Source organism: Euprymna scolopes, chromosome 34 (assembly GCF_053919585.1).
Source record: "Euprymna scolopes isolate OS-2025 chromosome 34, ASM5391958v1, whole genome shotgun sequence".
NCBI lineage: Eukaryota > Metazoa > Mollusca > Cephalopoda > Sepiida > Sepiolidae > Euprymna > Euprymna scolopes.
This window is the reverse complement of record NC_136515.1, coordinates 79,560,613-79,576,745: the sequence shown is the minus strand read 5'-3', so window position 1 is coordinate 79,576,745 and position 16,133 is coordinate 79,560,613. Positions and strand designations below refer to the sequence as shown.

General features: G+C 34.1%; 1 long non-coding RNA gene across 1 annotated transcript in view; it reads left to right on the top strand.

The window, feature by feature from the left end:
- The first annotated feature begins 2,723 nt into the window (after positions 1 to 2,723).
- Positions 2,724 to 16,133, top strand: part of LOC145259306 (uncharacterized) — a 41,715-nt gene continuing 28,305 nt past the window's right edge. The window contains exon 1 of the long non-coding RNA XR_013864156.1: positions 2,724 to 2,883. This is a non-coding gene — a long non-coding RNA (uncharacterized LOC145259306). The remainder of the gene's footprint in view (positions 2,884 to 16,133) is intronic.

The following is a 16,133-nucleotide window of genomic DNA, read 5'->3' as shown; positions in this document are numbered from 1 at the left end:
AACAACTTCATGGCTGGGAAGAGGTGAAAGTCAGAGGGTGCAAGGTCAGGAGAGTAGGGAGGATGGGGGAGGATTTCATAAGCACACGCCCGTGCTTCTGATCTGGCGACATGCTAGTTGTGGACCGGAACGTTGTCTTGCAGGAGGAGGGTACCTTTGTTGATCTCGCCCGCCTCTTGATTTTGATAGCTTCCCTTAATTTCCTCAAAAGTGAAGCATAAAAGGCTCCTGTAATTGTGGTACCCTTTGCCAGGAAATCTGTCATCACTACTTCGTCCTGGTCCCAGAAGACTGTGAGCATGACCTTGACATCGGAGGGCTGCACCCTTGCCTTCTTTGGAGATGGTGAGTCCAAGTGCTTCCACTGCATTTACTGGGCTTTGGTCTCTGGATCATAGTGATGGACTCAGGTTTCATCCTATGTAATTAGTCTTTTGAAAAACTTTGACTCATCTTCTTGGCACATCTCCAAATTCATCCTTGAGTACTCGATGCGTTCTCGCTTCTGGAATGGTGTGAGCAACCTGGGAATCCATCTGGCAGACAACTTATACATATGCAAATGATCATGAATGATAGTTTCCACAGACCCTGTACTAATCTTGACATCTTGGGCTATTTGGCAAATAGTAATGCGCCGATCTTCCAAAATGGCAGCCTCAACTTGACGGACAGATGCCTCATCAATGGCAGAAGGGTGGGGGGGGGCGACCAGGTTTGTTAGCTGTTTCCACAGACTTCCGGCCATGTTTGAATTCACGATGCCAGCGTTTTACAAGGTCATATGATGGGGCATTATCACCATAAGTTTCTTTCATTTTATTAAAAGTCTCCTGTGGTGTGCGTCTTTTCAAATACAAAAACCGGACCACTGCTCGACATTCAACAGGCCCCATTTCACACCTGACTCAGTTCAAACACCTGTAAAACAGAAACCACAATTATTTTAGAGCTGTAATTTGCCACATAACCCGTAGAGATATAAATCATTGCACATGCAAAATTTCAGCTAGATCAGACAAGTGGAAGTGGTCCAGGGGCATTACTTATTCCACGCCCCTCGTATTATATAAAGTCCGTTTGTTGTTTTTCACGGTAGTGTTTTCAAATGTCGGAACGGTGCGTTGGTCACGCGATATTCACGTTAGAAGCGTTGATTGAGTTTGAATAAAATAAAATACGTTCCAACATTTGAAAAATAACAAACGCACTTCTACTTACTGATTCTCTGCTCCAAGAACAACATGGCAAAAAAAAAAAAAGAAAAAAAATGAAATACTGAGGATGAAGTGTAACTTCGAAATATATTTATAAATTTCAAACAAAAATAAATATCTGTTTATTTTGTAATAATGCGTTGTTTGGGCTTCAAACGTATCTAATACGTATTTTATTTTATTAAAAATATATGTATACAAGCTGTCATAATTTCAACTGTTCATTTTAAAAAGATAAAACGTTTTTGAATAATGATGAACAGCAAGTGCCCTCTTTCTTCGGATGAAGAAAAGTAGGGAAGAGGTAATATCCGAATAGTTCAGTTTGTTTCACACCGAAGCTCCATCAAGTGCGCGGGGATGAGAAGGCGCGCCCTGCAAATAAGCAACTCTCGACGATGTATGTACCCATAACGCAAAGAAAATATCATATTCCAAAAATGACGTAAATGGATCAAGTAATTTTATTCTTAAACCAGAAAACCAAATTTTATGGCAAACCAGGAGCGCAATTTTGAAAACAGTCTAAAACAGTACAAGAGATGTAATTAAAAATTGCGAAAATTGTGCAGTAATGCCTGCGGATTCCAATTAATCGCCTAAAATTGTTACTTATAAAACTGAAACAACTTGATCAATTTACATTTATTTACAGTTCGTATTTCTTTCCCGTCACAGATCCGTACTGATTTTCTTCATATTTGTCTTTGAATATACTGGGTATTATAGGCAAGCATCCAAAAAACGTTGCTTGTTAAGATAGAGTCGATAAATCGATTTTTTAAACCTGTGGTTTTAAGCAAAAATTTAAATATCGTGCCGAAAACAGTAATATATCCAAAAATTACGAAAATTCAGCAACTAGAACAATTGCTATTGTAAATTATAAGTAAGTTATTTTAGTATATAAAAAAAAATAGTTTATCACTATGGTCTAATACAGTGCGTCAGCCATTAAAGTGGCGAAAATGGAGATAAGTATGTTCCCTGTATTCGCAATCTTCAAGTGTTCATATCCAGAGAAAATGCAATTTCTCCCGATTTTCTGTAAAGATTACTTTTAACTATATATAATTTTCGACGCAATGAATTTTCGTAAGTTTTAAATATATTACTAAATAAAAAATGATCTGTCGACTCTAACAAGCATCCATTTATTTACAGTTCATAATTCTTTCCGCCACAGGTTCATACACTATACAAATTTTCTTAATTTTTTTGTCTTTTAATCTGCAAGTTTCGAAAAAATTATTATTTTTAAAAACTACAGTCATTTTTTTTTTTCTCTTTAACACCAAACAAATGTGTGGCATCATATTTGGCTGCCATAACACAGTACGAATATTCAACATAATTTGAATAAAAACGAAGAACATGTGCTACTTCACCCCCCCCCCCGCTCTTTGGATGGAGGCAAGTAAGGAAAAAGTAATATCCGCTATCTGAACTACATAGTAATTTGCTCCAGCAAGTGCGCGGAGGATGAGGAAGAGGAGACGTGCCCTATAATAAGCGACTCACGTCGTCCCAGCGAATCCTTCGCCAGCAAGCCAGCGGACTCGGACATATTATTCTTCTCCTGCAACTGTTCAACATAATTTAACGAAGGGAAATACAACCAAAATGAAGTTACAAATTTCCTTGGCTCTAATTGTCATCGCAGCTAGTAAGTGTTCGCTTTATTTTTAATTTTTGAAATAATGAAATTTAGATTGCAACCCTAACTAAAAAATAAATAAATAAATCGCAGAAAAATCTTTATGATAATGGAACGAAGATATATCTATCGTCTTCCTCCGAATAACGTAAATTGATTAAGTAGCGTTTAACAATTCTAATAGGAAACTATAGCCATTACAAGGTTGACTTTTTTTTTTATCCCGATAGTTCGAATGGAGTTGCCTCTCTCTTATTTATAAAGCATGACGGATCGGATCAAAACATAACATCTCGCCGCGTCATAAAATTTTATTTTATTAGTTTTTATTTACGTGTTTTTTTGGAATATGAAATCTTCATTCTGCGACAGGTACGTACATCATAGATTTAAAAAAATATTTTGTTGTACTTTTGTTTTGAAAATAGTTTTACTTCTAAATAAGCACTATTATCCTCCGTCTCTCATCTCGTTTATCTCTCTTAGTTAAAAAAAAAAAAAACTACTTGATCAATTTACGTGATTTTTCGAATATGACATCTTCATTCTGTGACGAGTACCTACGCCATAGAGATTATTATATAAAAAAAGTTGCTGTATTTTTGTTTTGAAAATAGTTTTAATTCCAAATAAGCACCATAATACCCTGCCTCTCTCTCTCTCTCTCTCTCTCTCTCTCTCTCTCTCTCTCTCTCTCTCTCTCTCTCTCACACACACACACACACACACACACACACACTTTTGCTCCATTCTTTGACGTTCGTTTGTCAATTCGCATTCGAGCATAGTTTACCTTTTTTTCCTCCTAATGGTGCAAAAGCCATTAAAAATGTCTATTTAATTTTACTACGGAAAGCAACTATTTAATCTCGGATTATAAGCTTAACCTTTCCCAATGAACTTAAAATGAATAGCAATGCATTCCCATACTTGTTTTCTCTCTTTCTCTCTCTCTCTCTTTTTTTTTAAATTATTATCTCGGTGCTTCTTCTGTAGATTAACGATCTTTTATATAATATATAAGTCGATAATTTTATTTTAAATTATATTTTAAATTATATTTTCAATTATATTATAAATTATATTTTAAGCAATATAAATACCGCTCCCCATTTGTGGGTACCAAATTTGTCAAAGGGAAAATTATTCCCAACTCGCATTTAGGTCAAAATGCACTTTTGTGTAAATAATTCAATTTATTCAAAACGTATTGCTAAACAAAAACAAATAAATAAGGTCTCTTTCTCTCTCTCTCTCTCTCTCTCTCTCTCTCTCTCTCTCTCTCTCTCTCTCTCTATATATATATATATATATATATATATATATATATATATATATATATATATAAAGCTGAATGTATGTGTGTGCGTGTGTGTGTGTCTGGTTACGAATAGGTTCCTATATGGTTGACTATTTTAAAAATCTAATTACATATAATGATAGAAGATGTATCGAAACACAGGAATGGGTATTTTGATCTGGCAGAACGGTGGTTCATTAAAATTGTGGGATCTGCGTTCGCGCCTGGTCCACAAAGTATGGAAATAAAAATTTAAAAAAATACGTTTACAAGTGTAAACTAATGTACATAATAATACTTTGATAAGTATGTTTTAACTTAAATAGGGATGGTATGATAAAATTGTGGGGTATACGTTCGCGCCTGGCCCCCAAAGAATGGAAATAGGCACAAACTTTCGTAAATACTTTTCATATCTATCTGCGTAAGTATACTTTGATAATTATGTTTCAGTTTTAAGAAATATGGTATAATAAAATCATGGGGTGTTCGTTCGCGCCTGACCTCCATAGAATGGAAATATGTCACAAAGTTTAACAAGGTTTTTTAATATAGATCCACAGAATATTGTGATAAGTGTTTCAGTGTGAACAGGTATGGTATAATAAATTATGGGGTTTATCTATTTTATTTTTACTTTCATCATATTTTTCTTTGGTTTTGATACCCTCAAATTCGAAGCTATCTCTTTACAACCCTTCCTTTTCATAACCTATCATACTTTCATAAATCAGAGTCCATTTTCTGTAGGCTGTTTTTGAACCCAGTCAACGATGGGTACTTTTGCTAGTATATATATATATATATATATATATATATATATATATATATATATATATATAATTTTTTTTTTTTTTTGAAAAAGAAATCCAGCAGAGTGCTCAATTATAAGGAAAATCCTAAAATAAGAGCGTATTTATATTTTGTTTACAGAAAGTTTTTAGATGGGACAAATCATTGATACCGTAAATGTTGGTTTGCGGTATATAGATATATGGTAACTAGATGGCGTTTTTGTTACCAATACATCAAGGAAGGTTTGTACACTGGTTGGGATTAATTTTGCCATAAAAAAACGTAAGATAAATCTAATTTGGGCCCTAACACATCTTGCCCTTATGATTTGTGCCAAGTCAAAATTAGATGAGGAATTGGAAACAATTACGGATACTTTATCCAAAAACGGGTACCCACTAGATGTGATTAGGTCAGTTATTCAAAAGAAATTGGCTGAATTCTCTCGAATTAAAGTGAATATAGTGGCCAAATGTCCAATTTATCATCGTTTGCCTTGGTTGGGTACAGTAAGTGAGAAATTTGCCAAACAAATAAGTTCAGCAGTTCATGGATGTTATTTTGCTGCCAATGTGCGTGATGAGTTCTCTACGAGAACTTTATTACCATCTTCTCGAAAAGACGTTCTACCCCCCACCCCCACTCCCACCATAATAGTAACATTATTTACAATTTTGAATGTGGTCGCGGTGCCAATTACTTGGGTCGAACGACATTAAGATTAGATGGAAGAATCCAATATGTACCCAGTAAAATTAGGAATGGAACCTACCGCGCAACGGACATTGTTACTAACACATACGGGTCCTCAATTACGGATCATTTACTTAAAAACCCGTCTTGTGCAGCGAACTTTAGCACGGACTCTTTTTCTATTCTGAGTCGTGCTCATTCATTATATCACCTTAACATCTGGAGACCATTCACGTTCGACTTAGAAAACCTTCTCTTTGCAAGCAAAGGGAATGCCTCCTGGGTTTGAACGTGATTAATCTCAAGGGTATTCGACCATAACGCTGTTTTATTTTAATCGTTTTCCCACTTTTTTTTTCTCCCCGTAAATTGAATAAAACGCAATTTTAATCGCTTTTTCATTCTTTGTTTTAAAAATTCCCTCGATACAGCTTTGAGAAGCGAGGGTCGAAACCGGTCAGCTGGCTCCTCATTTCTCTTTCTTTCCTCTCCTGTTCCACCCTTTCTCCCCCCCCTCCTTTTTGGAGAGATTAAAGGGATATATATTTATATATATATATACAAATTTACTTTTAATCATGAATCATAAAAGTCTTCCCTTCATAATTGCAATATATATATATATATATATATATATATATATATGAACAAATGATTAATAAAACATGTTAAAAGACATCTTGAAAAAGAGTTAAAAACATTTAATTTTAAAAAGGAAGCACAAGATATATATATATATATATATATATATATATATATATATATATATATATATATAACACGCGTCTGTGTGTCTGGGGGTTCATTTCTTATGGACTCGAAAACGGCTGGGCCGATTCTTATAAAATTTCACACAAATGTACTTTATGTGCCTGACAGTGTTCTTAGATAGTATTTGTAAGTATAAATAATCGATAATCGAAATAATCCAATGAAAGAAGGAACAGGCAAGTTTGATCAAAGTTAACACCTTACACAGCCTAACATCACAAATGCATTTGAGAAGTTTTATTACCACACAAGCCGGAAGGCACAACATTTAAAATCAATAGTAGATTCTTTGACAGGGCTCATTCGAAATTAATGTTTCTGTTTAAAACACACTTAGACCCTGATACTTTACTTTTTCATTTTAAACTTTAATTCAAGTCATTATCACCATACAACCAGGCATATAAAATCAAGAGTAGTTTTTTTTGATAAGACGGGTGCGTTCGAAATTAATGCTTCTGTTTAAAGCACAATTGAAATGTGATACTTAACGTTTACATTTCAAACTCGATTAAATTCGAGCCGTCTTCTATAATATAAATCTCACCTGTCTGTTTAAATGTATGTATGTATGTATGTATGTATGTATGTATGTATGTATGTATGTATGTATGTATGTCTCGCAAAAAGCTTCGACAGAGGCGACGGATTTTCACGAGATTCGGACGACAAACATCGAAAAATTGGCCAAAAACATTAATTCCTTCAACCTCAACCGGGCTCTTTTCTACGGGAAGGGGTTGCTGTTTCCGCCGATATTTTTGAAAGTCATCGCCTCTTTTCGATTGTCTAGCCCTAATTTAAACCTACGTCACTTCAGATTTGACGATGGGTGCAACACTTTTTTTTTTTCACTTTTTTTTCCATCTTCGCGGTACGGGTTCTAGCCTGCTGCCTACTACCATTTTTTCTTTCTTCTTTTTTTGCGCTAGCAATTTTCCTTTTTTTTTTTCCTTTTTTTTCTTTTTTTTTCCTTTTTTCCTTTTTTTCTTTTTTTTTCTTCTTTTTTTTCCTTTTTTTCCTTTTTTTTTCTTTTTTTTCTTTTTCCTTTTTTTTCCTTTTTTTTCTTTTTCCTTTTTTTTCCTTTTTTTTTTTCTATTTTTACTCAAACAGCACTGTTACACACACCTCCACTATGTTTTCCGCTTTCGCGTCATGCGTTCGAGCCTGCTTGCCTGCCTATTACCACTTTTTTTTTTTTTTTGCTCAACACACACCTCCAAACACCCTGGAAACGCTGGGCACCCAGACTAATTATATATAAAAATTGATTTTATAAAATCAACAGTAGATTCTGTATAATGCAAGTAGACTACAATGTATTATGAACTGTCAGAGCTAGAGGCATGCGAGCTTCCTCCGGATGCACCGCGATGGGACCCTAACTAGAGCAGGCAATCAATCGATTTGATGACAAAAATAAATTGGGGAGTGTGAGATATTTATTAATCATCATTCAATCCCGGGCAACATCAGGTCACCCTGCTTATATATATATATATATATATATATATATATATATATATATATATATATATATATATCCATCTACTATTATATAAAACGAACTATGTGTGTATGTGTGTGTGTGTGTGTGTGTGAGAGAGAGAGAGAGAGAGAGAGAGAGAGTTTCAATGGGCTCGAAAACGGCTGGTCGGATTAAAAAAAAACCACACGCAGGTACTTGATGTATCTGGAAGTGTTCTTACGTAGGTTTTACATCGGAATAAGTTTCATAAGCATTGAAAATCGATAATCGAAAAAATCCGATTAAAGAAGAAATTCCGATTTTGATCATGATCAAAGTTAACACTGTTATACAGCCTAACATCACAAGAGTATTTGAGAAGTTTTATCACCGCATAAGCAGAAAGGACCAGCCTATAAATTCAGCTGTAGATTCTTTTATGAAAAAGGTGCGTTCGAAATGAATGTTTCTGTTAAGAGCACAATTTAACCATGATACTTTGGTTTTTCATTTTAATGTTTAAATAAAGCCATTATTTACAGATAATTTTATAAAATCAACAGTAGGTTCTCTACAGTGCAATGGAGACTACAATGTATTTTGGACTAAATCGTTGTGGAGAGGCATGTAAAGCTTCCTCCCGGTATACTGCGTGGTGAGTCCCTAACTAGAGCAGGCAATCATTTAATTATAAATGGGCGATCTCGCCGGTTTTGATGGGAGGGCGGAACATTTGCTGATCCTCATTCAATCCCACACAATGTGGGGTCTTCCTGCTCGTGTATATATATATATATATATATATATATATATATATATATATATATATATATATATATATATATATAGAGAGAGAGAGAGAGAGAGAATGGTTAATTGGGACACATCCCTATACTGTAAACCTTACAGAAACATATCGTCACCGTGTTTTTTATCGTATTGCTTCCTCAGAAACGATTCCTCTGTGTGTGTGTGTGTGTGTGTGTGTGTGTGTGTATATATATATATATATATATATATATATATATATATATATATATATATATATAAAGAGAGAGAGAGAGAGGAAGAGAGAGAGAGAGATGGTTAATTGGGACACATCCCTATACTGTAAAGCTTACAGAAACATATCGTCACCGTGTTTTTTATCGTATTGTTTCCTCAGAAACGATTCCTGTGTGTATGTGTGTGTGTATATATATATATATATATATATATATATATATATAGAGAGAGAGATAGATAGATAGATAGATAGATAGATATAGATATATATACATACACACACCTATATATGTGTGTGTATGTATATATACCTAAATACACATACATATATATACACACATACGCACATATATGTGTGTATGTATGCATGTATATTATGCATACACACAAAGAGAGAGCGAGAGAGAAAGAGGGAGGGAGAGAGAAAATGCGACACTTGTGAACGAGTGCTTTTGTCAAAAGCTGGCTACGTCAACCACCTTAAGTCGCACAAAACTCCTGTTCAGGTCAACTTTGCGCCTATTAGTCCGAACCAAACGATCTGTTTAACATGCAGCAAAGTTTTCAAGTCGACTGCTGGTTTGAGAAGACATATGATTGTTCATATGAATACCCTTCAACCTCCAGAGGAAGCCAACTCGATGGAAATTGCTCAATTTGTATGTCACATCTGCTTCAAGATGTGCAAATCTGCGGCAGGAGTGCATGGCATGGACGATGAGATGGGGAGAACTCAGTGTGACAGCGATTATGGGGAAAGATGCAGCAATCATCATCACATTATACATATCCACAGAGAGAGAGAGAGAGAGAGAGAGAGAGAGAGAGAGAGAGAGAGAGAGAGAGAGAGAGAGAGAGAGTGTGTGTGTGTGTGTGTGTGTGTGTGTGTGTGTGTGTGTGTGTGTGTGTGTGAGAGAGAGAGAGAGAAAGAAAGAGAGAGAGAGAGAGAGAGAGAGAGAAATAAGGAGATTATATCCCAAAACGCATAATGATTTGAAGTGTCGCTTACAACCTAATTAAACTCATAATTTCATGTAATTTTCACGGATAAAGACTGATATCGTAAAGACTTAATCGACGCAAATTCAGAGTAGAGGCCGCACCGTCTTTTTGTAGATACAAAAAAAAAATCGGACAAATCGCAAAAGGCAATCCTCCTAAAAATTACCTTGAAGAGCCATTATTCGTGGGAGTGTGCCGTTTCTCCACAGATTAAAAGACCCTACATTTTGTCCAGCGTTGCCCCTGAGGGAAGTCAAGTAAGCAGAACAACGTTTTAAAGAAGGATTATCATGGAAATCTTTTTCGGAAATTATATATTTTCATGCACTTCCGAAAGGGGGTTCAGTTTGCTATTGTAACTTCATTATAAAATGGAGCCGGATTTTATAGCCAGACTTTGCATGGGTAGTATATCAATCCAATCAGGTTTCATATTCCTATGTCTAATAGAGTAGTTAGCTCGCAGATGTTATTTACCTACTTGCTAGGAGGTCAGACACAAGGTCAATTTTGCTTTTAAAAATCCAGCGCACTAGGATAAACGCACTCTGGCCTACAAAAAGCGCACGAGCAGCGCCGTAGACATTTCCCAGTAGGGGGTCCTCGGGCGATTGTCAATAAACAAACTTCTTTCTCAAATAGAAGGGAACGCCTGGGAGGATGTACTCCTTAGGACTGGGCGGAACCACACCGAGGCCTGACAACAACAACTGTCGGGCTGATTTTTATTATCACTATAACGACAGACAGGTGATTTTTTTGTCATTATTTTATTCATATAGACTAGACCCTCCGGACTTAGATGAACGCAGACCTTACAATATTATTGGTATGAATAAATTTAAAGGAAAACCTATTTACTTTTTTTTTCAAGCACGAACGCGGATCGCATGTGCGAGACTAGAAAAGACTTACACGATATTACGGACTATAATATATTTGTAAACGTTTTTTCATTTATTTAAAAAATGGCTGGTTACAACATATACTTTTCATGGCTCTTCGGTCTTTTGATTAAGATGTTAGAAAATCTTAGAAATTATATATTTATTATTATTTTTATTTTTTTTATTTATTTATTTATTTTTTTTGTCCTTCCCCAACCCCATGATTCTCGCCAATAGAATGATTGTATATAGACGTATTTATTTCTTTTCAATAAAATTTTTGGAACAATTTAGGAAATATTAAGAAGGATGGCATCTGGGGTAAATGTGGTATTATGGCTATTGATGATTCTGGTTAAAAGTAGGGTAGATATTTTCTAGTCATAGAGAAAAAGGATGACCAACGACACATATTTTCCCTCACTTCTGAATGGCCCTGTATCTAATTTTTTTAAATGTTAGAATGTAATTATGTTTAATATTTTGTGCAAATAACTATTTCAAAATGTATTACCTGTTCTCAACAACATCTGTGCCATTTGATACCGGAAGTTTTCATTTAATTATCCCCCTTGAAAAATTATATATATATATATATATATATATATATATATATATATATATATATATATATATATATATATATATATATATATATATATATATATATACATATATATATATATACATATATATATATATACATATATATATACATATATATATATATACATATATATATATACATATATATATATATACATATATATATATATACATATATATATATATATACATATATATATATATACATATATATATACATATACATATATATATATATACATATATATATACATATATATATATATATACATATATATATACATATATATATATACATATATATATACATATATATATATACATATATATATATACATATATATGTATATATATATGTATATATATATATGTATATATATATACATATATATACATATATATATATATATATATATATACACACTAGCATAAAAGCAAAAAAGAGGAAGCACCTTTTATATTATAAGTGGATGTACTTTAGTGAGATTCGTTTTCCTTTCTCTATCGTCATATCGTATTGCGCTTATCTACGACGAATAGGTGTGTCTGTTATGAATGTAATTATACTGGGATTTAACGATTATTGAAGCCCGGATGTAAACTGACTTAATAATTACCTATTTCGCACGGTTAGAGGGACAGAAAGAGATTGGGAGTATATCCACGAACTCCGTTAAACAGGCCTGTTCACTAAAAAAAATAACGTCATTCACGTAGTAAGCAAACAATATCCGTCGATTGAACAAATTACCAATAATGAATGAGAGTCTTTTTTTAAAGTACTAGTGGGGGGGGGTAATAAAATACGCTTAAATATGATATGTTAATTTGTTGAAATTTTGCATAACTATACTCCTATAAATTTGGGACTTTTCGCGTATTCATATTCACATTAAAATTCCTTTTTTTCTATTTATTTAAAAAGAAAATACAACTTTGTTATATATGGGTTGTGGGATTGCATTCATCTGCAACAGATCTAGCTAATTTGCAAATTCTTTTAAACATTCATTTTAATTAATTCCCTATTAGTTTTTTTCAGTTTTTTTATGGGGTGATCATCTTTAGTTTACTGTTACGTGTAATTATATTCATGCAGATATTCTACATGATTTATACTTGCGTAATATTTGCATAAAAGGCTAATAATTTATTTATTGCGGAGTATTATCCTCATCTTTTTTTGTTGTTGTTTCACGTCGTTTCGGCCAACTGTTCCTTTGGCCTTCGTCAGATGGTAACCACGACGAGATAGGAACTCAGAATCTCCTAACTGCATCTTCAGCAATTACCGCCTTCCATAGTTGTTGTCGTCTCACCACGTTTTAGTCAAGTAAACCTATGGTCGGCTTTGGGTAGGACTGAAACCGCTATTTTCAGACAACGCTCACCTGGAACTGTAAATGAAGTCCAGACGAATAGTTGGCCGAAACGTCGTGAAACAACAACTAATAAAGATGAGGATAATTGTCCGCAATAAATAAATAAATAATACTCATTTCAATAATGAATTCCAATTAAATAATATACAAATTGTAGTTAACTGGAAAGCAGGCAAACGAAAACGAGTTCCACAGGCGTGCAGTTCTAAGAAAGAAGCTTTGTTCACGGAATCTCCGTTTAGGTTTAGACACAGATACACACACACCCAATTATATATATATATATATATATATATATATATATATATATATATATATATATAGGTACTAACATATTAAATATATTTAACAATTAATATACAACACAAATTCCTGATGAACCGCCCCCCCCCTAAGAATTGACACCTTACCAATTCTCCAATACTATTGCTACACTATCCATTTGATTACTGCACACACAATAACCCTTATCCCTGAGTGGCCATTGGGCCTTGATAAGTGGTGAACTCCATGTAAAAAAAAAAAAAATTCGTAACTATATATATATATATATCGACTTTTGTTAAAAAATAAATTTCACCACACCCTCCTGATCAAACGATTTAAATCCAAATAATAATTTTATTTAAAATTAAGCCAATAAATAAAAACCAAAATCAAATTAATTACATATGAAAACAGGCAACAGAAAAAAGCTTCTTCAACAACAACAAAATTGCTTCTGACGACGTTCAAGGATCGAAAGCGCTCGAGAAAAATGACAAGAGACCACTCGGCAACCTAATACACAACTTACCAACAGAAATGAGAAAAAAAAATCCTCGGCAGATCAAGAAAATCAACAGAAAATAAAGAAGAAACCAAATTCTGGCGTTTTTTAAAAAATTTTTTATCAAACATGCCTTGATAACGATTTGCTGCCAATATATATACATATATATATATATATATATATATGTGTGTGTGTGTGTGTGTGTGTGTGTGTGTGTGGCGTCACTGTGCTTGATTGGCAAGTACTTTCACAGAACGTGGTCCGGTGAAATGACTGCATTTGTACCCACCAACATAAATATTCACCAACCTATCAGATTAGCAGTTAATTCCCATCCCATTCACTATAGAAATCTCTTAATGTCGGAAGGTTCTCTGCTCTGCCGACCTCTTTCTTCAGAGATTTTGCCTTTGGAATTCCCCCTTTGCTCCCTGTTTCTACGACCGTAATTACATGCAGATATTTAAATGTAATGTGAACAAAAATAGTGTTTTCCAACTCTCGATCCGGGTTGCACTGGTATAAATCTGACCTTTTATCAAAGTAAGCCTTTACACTTCTATGGCGATATGCCTCGTTTGGGATGAACAGAAGTGAACAAAAAATTATAAATAAAGTTGTTGTTCCGATTTACTTGCTTCCCCACGAGGGCAGAATTAGACACAAGCTCGATTTTTAATGTGGGGAAAATCCAGCTCCCCGAAAAGGGCACTCTGGATAGGGAACAAAAAATAAAAATTGTTCCAGCCATGAAGGATTTCTCCTCCACTAATCGAGGACAGAAAGGTGAAATTTACCATCAGAACAGATGCTGCACTGGGATTTTGGCCTCAGGTTGATGTTGTAGAAATGATAGCAGCATCTTGCGCCACTGCGATGAACTACTTCAACCCTCGGAGTATTTTTTTTTTTCAATGGACACAAGTAGCAGATTATCCTCACCTCCTCGTCTTTTACCCTGATTAAATCTGGCATATCTCCAGCCGCAGTCCACATTTCGACCCCCGCCTTTTCCCCTGATCTTATCCTTGCTGTAAGACAAACACTAAACAGCATACGATTACCTAGCTCTTCCATCCATTGAACGAGTGAACTAATCGATACCTGCCGCTGCTGGCACAGAAAGATGAGATTGGTATGAACAAGAAATGCTGCTTCGTTTTAAAGTCTTAAAATATATACAGGGTCCATAAAGAGTTGAAATGCCCTTGAACTTTGACTCCTGCCTTGAAAAGGTCTTATTTCTATTATTTCCTGGAAAAATCCTTGAAAATATGGAAAATGTCTTGCGAATTTCTTGGAAAGGCCTTGAAAATTGTTTTCTTTATGTTGAGTAAAATTTTTTGTTGAGATATGAAAAATAAAATCAAAATAAATACTATTAAATTATTTTCAAGTACTAATAAAAATACAATTAACATATTTTTTTTTAAATATTGAAAATAAAATCGAAATGCATTGTTCATAAATTGCATAGTATTATTGTGGATACAAAAGTTACGTCTCTTTATCACAAAACTACCTCGGGTACTTTTGTGATAAAGATTGAAATCTTTGTCCATTTTTGTTTTTATTTATATTTTTTTTAGGGGTGGGGGCATATGGGGGGTGTAGTGGCGGCCGCCATAAATAAAATTACACCTCCACTCCTTAAAAAATACTTTCCTTGTGCAGACGGGACTCTTCTATGGTAACCCCCCCCCTCAAAAAAAATAAATAAATAAAATGTACAAGATGGCAGCCATCTTGGTTGGAAATTAAAGGCCATAAAGATAGTTAATATTTGAGATGAAATTAAAGGCCATAAAGATAGTTAATATTTGAGATGAAATAAAAAGTCTTTGAAAATGGACCTAAAAAATCTATACGAACCCTGATATATATATAAAAAAATTACTAGATTATAGAAGTGAAATAACTATGACCTGTAGTGTAAATGAAAAAAGAAATGTCAGAACTCCTTCTTACTAACGTAGCACCATAATAATCACTTCATTAATTTAGGAGTAAATCCTGAACATTTACACGTAATTTAAGCAGTCTTTATGTAGTCCCCCCCTCCTGTCTCCTCTGAGTACACGATGTCAATGAATGATCTCAAAAAATGGTTTGGAAGATCAGGAAGAGGATTAAGTTCCGAATGGATAACAGGCATGTTCGCATTGATTTTATTTTTCGGATTTCTGTCCATCAACATGTAATCTATCCCGTAAGCACCCAAAGTTCTTCTATAAAGAATTCTAACTAGAAAGATATTAGTGAAACGAATGCCAATAATAATCATCTAATTCATTCAAAATGTATGAATGATGCTGCTGCTCCTCCTCCTCCTTAACAAGAAGAAGAAGAAGAAGAAGAAGAAGAAGAAAGTGACGGTGGCTAATTGGTCAACGACACAGACTGATAACTTGGGTGTGTCAAGTTCAAATCCTGTTCATTCCACAGAAACGGTTGCACTTAGGGATATAGACAACCTTCACGTGGTCCCTTCCGTAAATACTCGATGTTTTTCTAGAAAGAATTCATAATGATTCAAACACTTCCGGGTTTGAATATGGGTTAAGTGTTAGTTTTACTC